The sequence below is a fragment of the Populus alba genome, chromosome 4, assembly GCF_005239225.2.
Source record: "Populus alba chromosome 4, ASM523922v2, whole genome shotgun sequence".
Classification (NCBI taxonomy): domain Eukaryota; kingdom Viridiplantae; phylum Streptophyta; class Magnoliopsida; order Malpighiales; family Salicaceae; genus Populus; species Populus alba.
Genome location: NC_133287.1, coordinates 4,157,923 through 4,167,122, shown reverse-complemented (window position 1 = coordinate 4,167,122; position 9,200 = coordinate 4,157,923). Strand labels below are relative to the sequence as shown.

The 9,200-nt window shown below is 31.7% G+C and overlaps 1 long non-coding RNA gene across 1 annotated transcript; it reads left to right on the top strand.

Annotated features, from left to right (window-relative positions):
* Window positions 1-5,851: 5,851 nt before the first annotated feature.
* Window positions 5,852-8,614, top strand: LOC118033078 (uncharacterized). The gene is made up of 3 exons (XR_004684773.2): window positions 5,852-6,251; window positions 7,981-8,133; window positions 8,596-8,614. It is a non-coding gene; the product is annotated as an uncharacterized lncRNA (long non-coding RNA).
* Window positions 8,615-9,200: the final 586 nt, after the last annotated feature.

Sequence of the window (9,200 nt, the reverse complement as noted above, 5' to 3'; positions counted from 1 at the left end):
GCTTCAATGAATCCCATATTTCTTTAGCTGTATCTTTCTTCAAGATTGTTTCCAATATCGATCGATCAATGGCTTGGAACAAATAGTTCTTGGCCTTGAGATCTTTCAGCTTTTGATCGTCATACGTCTTCTGTTGTATCTCACTGAGACTTGATCCCTCTGCTGCAGCAGTGATTCCTGTTTCTATCAAGTTCCAATATTCTTTGGAACGCAAAAAATTCTCCATCAGCATACTCCAATGGTCATAGTGACCATCAAACCTTGGAATGGCAGGTTGCACGAAACTATTTTCGGATGCCATGTCTCTGACTCTTTACTTTAATACCTGAAAAGAAAAATTTGATCAAACCTCGTGAGGAGGCTCTGATACCAATTGTGAAATAAATAAAAACAAAGAGCTTTGACAGGCTTGATTATGCGAGAGATGGAAGAATTGATTGATTTATTAAGCAACTGATGTGGCCATTAAATAGCCTTACACTGGAAGAAGAAAAGGATAACTGCCCACGATTTAAAGTCCTATAATCGTGCTACTGTAACGGAAAAACAATCTTGTTCCTCAAGACAAGGAGGAATTATTCAACGTAACAGAAAAAGCTTAAAACAGGGAAACTGCCCAACTAATGACAATTTATCAGCATTTGCATTGGTTGGTGCACGTAAAATTTTGCCAGATCAGAGAGCCTATGGTGATTGTGTCTTCACGTAAAATTGGTTGTGCTTGTTAATATAAACAGAGCAAATTTATCAACTATTTCTAAAATTAAAAAAATCATATTAGAAAAATTTTCATATTATTTTCAAAATAATTATCGATAGTTATTTATGAAGAGACGACAGGGAAAAAAGTGATAAAGATTATTTCAGAATTGCTATCGGCACTTTTTTTATTTTTATTTTTTATTTCTATGTGTTAAATGATAAAATAAACCTCTCTTTTTGTTGAAAACTATGATCAACTTACTTGACTAATAAGTTACTACAAACTTACTTCAAAGACAATAAAATTAAAGAGAAAAGTGGATCTCTTTAATCAAAATCCCCATTTCTATTTAATATAATGGATCCGAGCATATGACATGTTTAAAAACAAGGATGATTTTTTGGTTTTTTTTTTTTTTTATGAAAAATTGAGGTCTTAATTTTATAACCAAGAAAAATTCAAATTTTAATATGTTTTTTATAATAAAAAAAAAACCTCAAAATATTATAGAAACCTTAACAACTCTATTTATAAACAAAATACAAATCCCGAATCAATCTAAAAATCACCTCTTCATTTCCAACCCTAAAACATTAAATTAAGTAAAAAACAAAATTACAAGACTCGATATGGTTGTTTTAGCATAGTTAAAAGTAAAAATCACCTTTAAATAACTCTCATTTCCAAGTTGAAACTCATCAACAACAAAATCATCTGTATCTGTAGTTGAAAAGTGGCATGCCAAACTCTTTCTCTTGTCTCTCCACTTTTCATTGACTTTTATTTCATTTAAGATCTCAACATCTAAGTATTAAAAACATAATAAAAAATAAAATTTAAGACAAACAATAACCAAATCTAAAACAAAAGGGATTTTTATGGTAACTTGTGTGAAAACACTATTAACTAAAACTGTGTTTTCATAATTTTGCCCCCACACTAAAAAAATCAACTTAGGGCATTAAAGTCTTTTCATAAGACTCATAGTCATAACCAAATTAATTAGAAATAAAAAAAAATATTTTCTCATTTTAATGACACAGTAAAACGACTAATATACCATTAGAATAAAAAAAAAAGGCATGAGTCAATGGAAAATTTCATGTTTTCACAATGATTTTTTTGTTATTGTAATTATCATATTGGATAAGAGGCACTTTGGTATTTCACTAGACATAGAAAAAAAACACAATGAAATGACCAAAAAGCACAGTTAAATAACCAAAAAACTCTTAAAAACCAAAGCATTAAAAGTGACCTCTAGGGCTTCTTTTATCTTTTTACAAATGTTTTTTTTTCTTTATTATCATGTCATATGAGGGAAAATTAGGTCTTTCAATAAAGAATAATATATATATAATAGTTGGTGCGCATGCGCATGTAGTGCACACCAACATATGGGAGATGCCCTTGTCTATCAAACAACACATGTTGCCCCACCCCACATACAAAAAATGTCATTCGATCAAGTCATTAGAAGCACTGCCACACCCTTTTTCTTTTGAGGTGGCGCATGTTGGTGTTCAGTGAGCAATTTGTTACTAGTGGAGGGGTTTTTTTTTTTTTTTTCTCTCCTCCCTTTAAAAATGACAACTTGATTTTCTTTATTGTTGGTATTTCAAATTTAGTTTCTTATTCTTTTGATTTGTAATTTTGTTCTTTGCCTTTTTGTGAATGTTTTATTTTTCTTCAATTTCATCATTTAATCCTAATTCATCATATATTGTTATTTCCAATTTGATCCTTATTTTTTTAGGCTCTTTTGTAAAAGTTTTATTTGTTTTTAATTTCATTATTCAGTCCAAAAATTATAATATATTATTTTTACCAATTTGATCCCCATTCTTTTTATTTTTTTTCTCTTTCTTCTAAATTTATTTTTCTTTTCATTTTCTTCATTCAATCAAAAAAATTATTTTAATTTTATATGTCAATTTTAATCCTTATTTTTTTATTTTCTTAGGTCCTTTGCTAAATTGAATTTTCTTTTCAATTTCACCCTTCAATAAAATATAAAATTTATGTTATATTACAATTTTAATCCTCATTATTTTAATTGTTATTTTTTTGTTTTAAATTGTTTTGTATAATTATTTTTTTTTTCAATTTCATCATTTAATATTTGATTAATTGGAAATTGAGCTTAATGATTTTTCCAGACAGGGTAATTTGTATCTAATGATCTAGGTCACAGGTTTGAAAAGTTAAAACAGGTTGATATTTTTTATAAAAATAGATTTTATGATTTTTTTTAATTTTTTTCTAATGGGTTTTTTTTGATATTATGATATAGGCCATGGTTTTGGTTAAATAGCTCAGGTTGACTCAACTCTGATTACTAGAGTTATATGTTTGTTAAGCTAACATAAGTTAAATAGGGTCTATTTGTTTTGGTCCAGTTTTTAATCCATTTTATTATTTTGTATTTAATGGATTGAGAACTGAACTACATCGTTTGTCCCATTTTATAAAAATATTTTTCCTTAGGTTATCTTGATATTTTTTAAAAATTTTGATCTATCTGATATTGTTATTTTTTTTCATATAATTAAAATAAAAATAAATTTATTTAACTCAATCAGGTTTTATGAATTGAGTAACAAACTTTTCTTTTTTTAAAAAAAAGTGTTGGCAACAATTGAATATATTTTTTTACAGAAAAAAAAAAGTTTGACCCTACAATAAAGCGCAGGTACACACCTGGCGAATATAAAAAACTACAAGCATCAAATATACAAAAATTAAAAATATTAAGGTTACAAATTATAGTTTTATGAGTCTTATAAATAATTAATTTTACAATGTAGACGCACTGTAGTAATTTAAAGTACATTTATACCTGCTTTTATAGTAACGAGCAAAATAAATATGCTAGCTTATTTTTTATTTTTTAAAAAAAATAGGTTAGATGCAGTAATTTAATCAGACTTCTTGCCCTGTATTTTTTTTTTTCTTTTCCCTTGACGGGCTAGTAATTGTGCATAAGCCACAATGGGATGAGGTAATGCCAAAGAAAGCTAAGAGCAAGAGAGGTTTTTAACCTAGACCATTGTAATTTATCTTTCCTTCTTCTTTATTTTGAGATAAAACAAATTTATTAATAATAAGATAATTAAAGTTGATATTACATAAACTTACATGGCACACAATATCTAATTTTAAGTAAGTAAAATAAAAAAAATATCAAAATACCTTACTTAAGTTTTTTTCTTACATATATAATTCATAAAATTAATACAATCTTGAAAATAAATTTTATGATATTTAAAGAATATATAATTATCGATATTCACTATAAAAAAATAGATACATAAAATAAAAAATAAATATGAAAGAGAAATAAAAAAAAAATATTAAGACAGAAAAGTATTTTTATTACTTTTAATAAATTCAAATATAAGTTTTGTTCTTCTTTTATTATTAAAAAAAAACAGTATGACCAAATATAATTTTTAAATATCATCATTTTGAATGAGAAGAGAAGAGTGCCCGTAGGAGAGATAATGAAGATGTCGGCATCGTTCTAGTAAACTGCTACCTTACACTTACTAATCACCAAAACATTACTTTTTCAACCTCATCATTCATTGCCACGTCGACGCCTCCGGGTCCCGCCTGTATTCTCATCTGACCGTGATTCGTGACCTCCTACTTTTTTAACATTTAATTTCCTTTTCGCTTGATGGCCCAGTCATCTGCTCCCATGTCAGCATCTAGGCCCTAGCCATATAGTTTACATCTGTGCAACCATGCACTGGTGATTAATGCCCATCTGACTCCCAATCTGCCTTCAATCATATCTGTAGTACCTTGGAAGACAATTTAGTCCGACCGAGTTTTTTTTTTACTACATGAATATTATCAAATTTAACTCAAAATTCATCCCATTATAATTTAAAATATATATTTATATTAGATAAATATATTTGAAAAATATTTAATTTTTTTAATATAATATAATATATACATACCTTAATATTAACATAACATAACACACACACACACATAAATAATATTTATTATTTTATCATTTAATATACACATACAGACTTCAAATATATATATTCAAATATTTTATTTTTTATTGATTAATAAATAACAATAGATATTAAAGACCTATTAGATACCCAAAATCCTAAATAATTTATAAATATCTAGATTTTTTTTTTACTTGAATGATAAATAAGAAATATTTCCATCATGACTAGGCTGTATAAAGTGTATATAATTGCATTATAAGTATTTGGGATATTTCATTAATCTTTCTCAATTTCGGCTATAATTAGGTGGATGGTGATTTGTGGTTAGTGACGGTTGAGAACAGCAACAAGGAGTAAAATCCCTCTAGGTCTTATATTATCGTCCACGTGTCTGTAATTTTCACTTGTATGCAATGCAGACCAGTGTTAGTGCAGATGAATTCAAGAATGTCTAATTAATAGGGTTGCCCACAAATGGTACTTAATCAATGCCTCTAACAACCCAGATACGGATGATACCCTTATCAAACCTCTGTGAGTCCACGCGGGTCAATCCAAGATCGGCTAACTCGGAGCTAGACAAGTTGATGGTGAGATTTGATAAAAAATCTGGGTTAACTTGGATTTATTAATCTTGATAAACCCAATAAAAAATCTTTTTGATTTTTGATTATTTCTTTTTAAAATAATGTTGTTTTAATATTTTTTTTTTGTTAATTTATCCTAAATAGGATATTTTAGGTTTAATAACAATGGATGATACAACTAATTTAAGTCCATTTTTAAGCATTTAATGATGATCCAAAAGTTTTTTGTTTTGCTTGCTGGCTATTAATAGACCCAGCAACGGTCCAAATGAAAAGACCATGAAACAGCACATATTGTCCTAGTAGAATTTTATGAGCTTTTTTTCTTTGTTTTTACATGACTTTTAAGATAGAAGCAAGGTAGAACTTCAATTCCAGATTTGTCCTCTCTTCCACAAAGCAGAAGTTACCTAATTATTTTCTTGTCGACAAACAAAATAATTAACGAGCAGTAAATTTTTAGCGGTTTCTGTTTGATAGCTACGGACTTAAAGAGGGGTCCTGTTGCCCTCAATGCAGCGTGATGCTTCAGCAACTCCACATATTGTGTCTACTTAAGGTAAAGCTTCTTCTGATCAACCATTGGCAGGTGGGCAAAGACCCCATTAACCAGAAGTCATAAAACTGGAGGTTTATGATCATAAAAACCAGCTTCTACTTCACTTTGGACTGTTTTATTGGCTCGTCGGAGTACGATAAAGGGTTTTAAAATATGGCGGTAAGTTATATGGTTGAAGTCTTGGCGGTGATTGTCAATTTCTAATTAAAGAAAAACTGTATACGTGGGACCCATGTCACTTTGATTGTAAGAATTTGGAGTGATCTTAAACTCTTTCATTGGTCCTGTCACACACAATTTCTTACTCAGCGTGAGAGTGATTAAATTCTCTGTGAGACTTTGACCATATTCTTCTTCTTCTTCTTCTTCCATTTCATTCCATGTGGACGGAGCTGTAGAAAACAGGCATCATGGCAGCAGAGGTAAGATTTCTTCTTCTTCGTGTCGATAATTCTTATTTGTTGCATGTCAAGTTTAATATACATGTTTCTAGCATGTTTTGTTAGTTCCAGTCTTGTGCAGGTTTCTCTTTCTCTTTTCCTTTCTGGGAAATCTCTTAGATATCTGTAGTACTAGATTGTATTGCTGGTATAGAGTCGAGGTTTTCTCGTTGTTAATGAGGTAGGGCAGAGAATTTCCTGAAATGACAAATTATATTAATTCTGCTATTGGGAAATTATTAGGTGGCTCGTGGATTTGATTTCTGGAAAATAATGCTGATTACTGATTAGTTTACTGATGGTTGCAAACATTAATTTCATGGTTAGAATTAGACATGTGTGATTTACATGCAGCTGTATGCAATGATTATTATATCAACAAAGCAGATGGGTAATGAATGTGTATACCAAGAACAAGTATTTGCATTTCTATGCTTTTTCAAAGTTTTTTGATGTAGAAAGTAACTACTATCGGTCTTATACATGAAAGCCAGAAGGATCTTTTTGCAGTATGTATAAATGTTTCTGATGGAGAAACCCATGAGAGGTTCCAATTACTACTCTTTTCAACTTGTTGTCTATTGAGAGGAGAAATATGTCCTTCATTTGGCGATTTGAGGTTGTATCTGATGAAACTTCAACATGTATTTATAACCTTCCATGGATCTGGGGATGTCCTGCCTAGAATGTCTCGAGTTTGTGGTCAGAGTACCGAAACCTCAAATCTGAAGACAGCTTGTGTCCCAGTCTTGTTTACATATAAATCGATGCACAGATATTGTCTTAGTAGAGAAAACTGCCTGTAATGGCAGAGGGGGGATTTGTATTCTTAGAATCATTTTGGAGTTCATTTTACTCGGTACTAATTCTATTGCTATTGAATATTAAGTTTACCATTTGTTGGGTTTTGAATTTGCCCAAGACGGAAAAAATAATGAGATAGAAATTATGGATATAAAGTCCCAGAGTCTACATAGTATCAGAAGTCCTCACTGTATAGGCACTTAATTTACATGAAGGCTCAAATGTCTGAAGAAATCTTGTATATTACCCGCCAAAACAATTAGCTATCAATTGAGTTTTTCAGACTTTGACTGTTCCTCTTGAGCTTCTTCCAGCAAAAGTGATGGTGCAAGTGCTGCCACTCCAAGTTTGACGCGTCCTTTCCTGACCACAAATTGCTTTCATCTAGCTGTTAGTGTTTGATTAGTGGTATCATTCGAAGTATTCTCGGTTGATTAGAAGCATTTGCTTGATTTTCCAAAATATGCTTTTAAGGGAAGGAAACATGAAAGACTTTAATGCTTTTAAGAATTTTACTCGAAAATAGGAGGTATAAGGGCAGTAATTTCCATAGATATGGTCTAGCCTCTGGCTTGTAGTCATCTTGCAGTTTCTTTCATTTCTTTTAGTCAAAAGCAAACTGGAAAAATTTATTAGGGTTGAACCCTCAACACAAAATTCTTTGTGATATTTCTTCACAGGCTGAGATTATGACAGCTCTCTCTGGACTCTCTCTCTCTCTCTATCTCTCTGTTTTGTTTTGTAGTTTATCCGTTTTCTTTGGATATGGCTAAAAGATCCTGGCCTTCTATTAACTTAATTAGAATGTCAAGATGCCATTAAGTTATATTGGCCATACATATTGAGGTTAATCAGTAGGAGATTGATCCGCTTCAGCTATGTATTAATAATCAATGCCTCTTCCCAGGGCAACGAGGCATCAAATGGATGGCCACTCGGCCTAATGAGCACAAGACTTCGAGTGATGGAGACAATACAAGCTGCTCCAGCAGAAACGTATTCCTTGCGTATACGCTCATCTAGTTTCTCTTCGTTCTCATCCTCCAACCTTGACACTGAGGTAAAAATCTGCTCTTCTTCCTCCAGATGTTCTTGGTATAAAAGTGTGTGTGTCCGTGTGCTGTGGTGCATGACCGCGTTTTTTTACTATCCTAGTTGCTTGATTGGTAAACCGAACCTTCCAGTCTAAACTCAGCAGGAATGATTTCTGAATAACTTGTAAGATGTATCTATTCATCTCCTCATAGGACATATAGTAGAGATCATGGAAGAGAATCCTGAGAAGTTCTTGCATTGCCGGTGCTTCTCTTACTCTAATTATTTCCATTTGTCTTGTCAGTGCATATTTCATGTTTTTGAACAAGTATTTGAACCAAATCACTGATCATGTGAAAACTGAGAAGAAAAAAACAAACTCCTTTTGCCTTCCAAAATAAACCGCTAAGAACCTCTGCTGCGTTGAAGTCATCTTAAGTTGTTTCCACTGGAAGTAATTCTTGTGTTGCTGTTTGCTATGTTACAGTCAACAGCATCCTTTCTTCCAAGACAGAAGTGTGCCCACTGGGCCGGCTAATTGGAATCAGACCAGGGAATGGAGGTTTGCACTTCCCAAGGAGAGTCCATGCAGATGAACGAGAAAAAAATAGCCATAAGAGCTATTAGGGCTGCAAGTTCTGAAGTCTCTGGAGCACGCAGGGCAGATATGTCTCATGGAATTTGCATTCGTTTACTAGCTGGCACCCTGGAAAAGATGAGCAGAAGCAAGAGCAAGTCGAGACAATGATTTTTTTTCGTGAGACGAGGCATTTAAAGGGAAACAACATCACTGGCATTTATCATTCCTGTTCTCTTCTGTTGTGTATTTAGAAGGATTTTTTTGTGAATTGAACATTAATATTCAATTGACATTTCCATAAAGCATTGTTCCGCTGGTGGCAAACTTAAAATTCCCACTGCAGAACTTGCTGGTTTCTTTGCTGCGCGAATTGCTAAAGCACCTGATTTGCTTAGCCATTGTATTAAATACATAGTTTATTCCACAACAGCTTGGGAATGAGATGGGTGCTAGAGGAAAGTTGGAGAGTCATCAATGCAAAAGTGTGGAAAGCAATCCCAAAATCAAAGGTG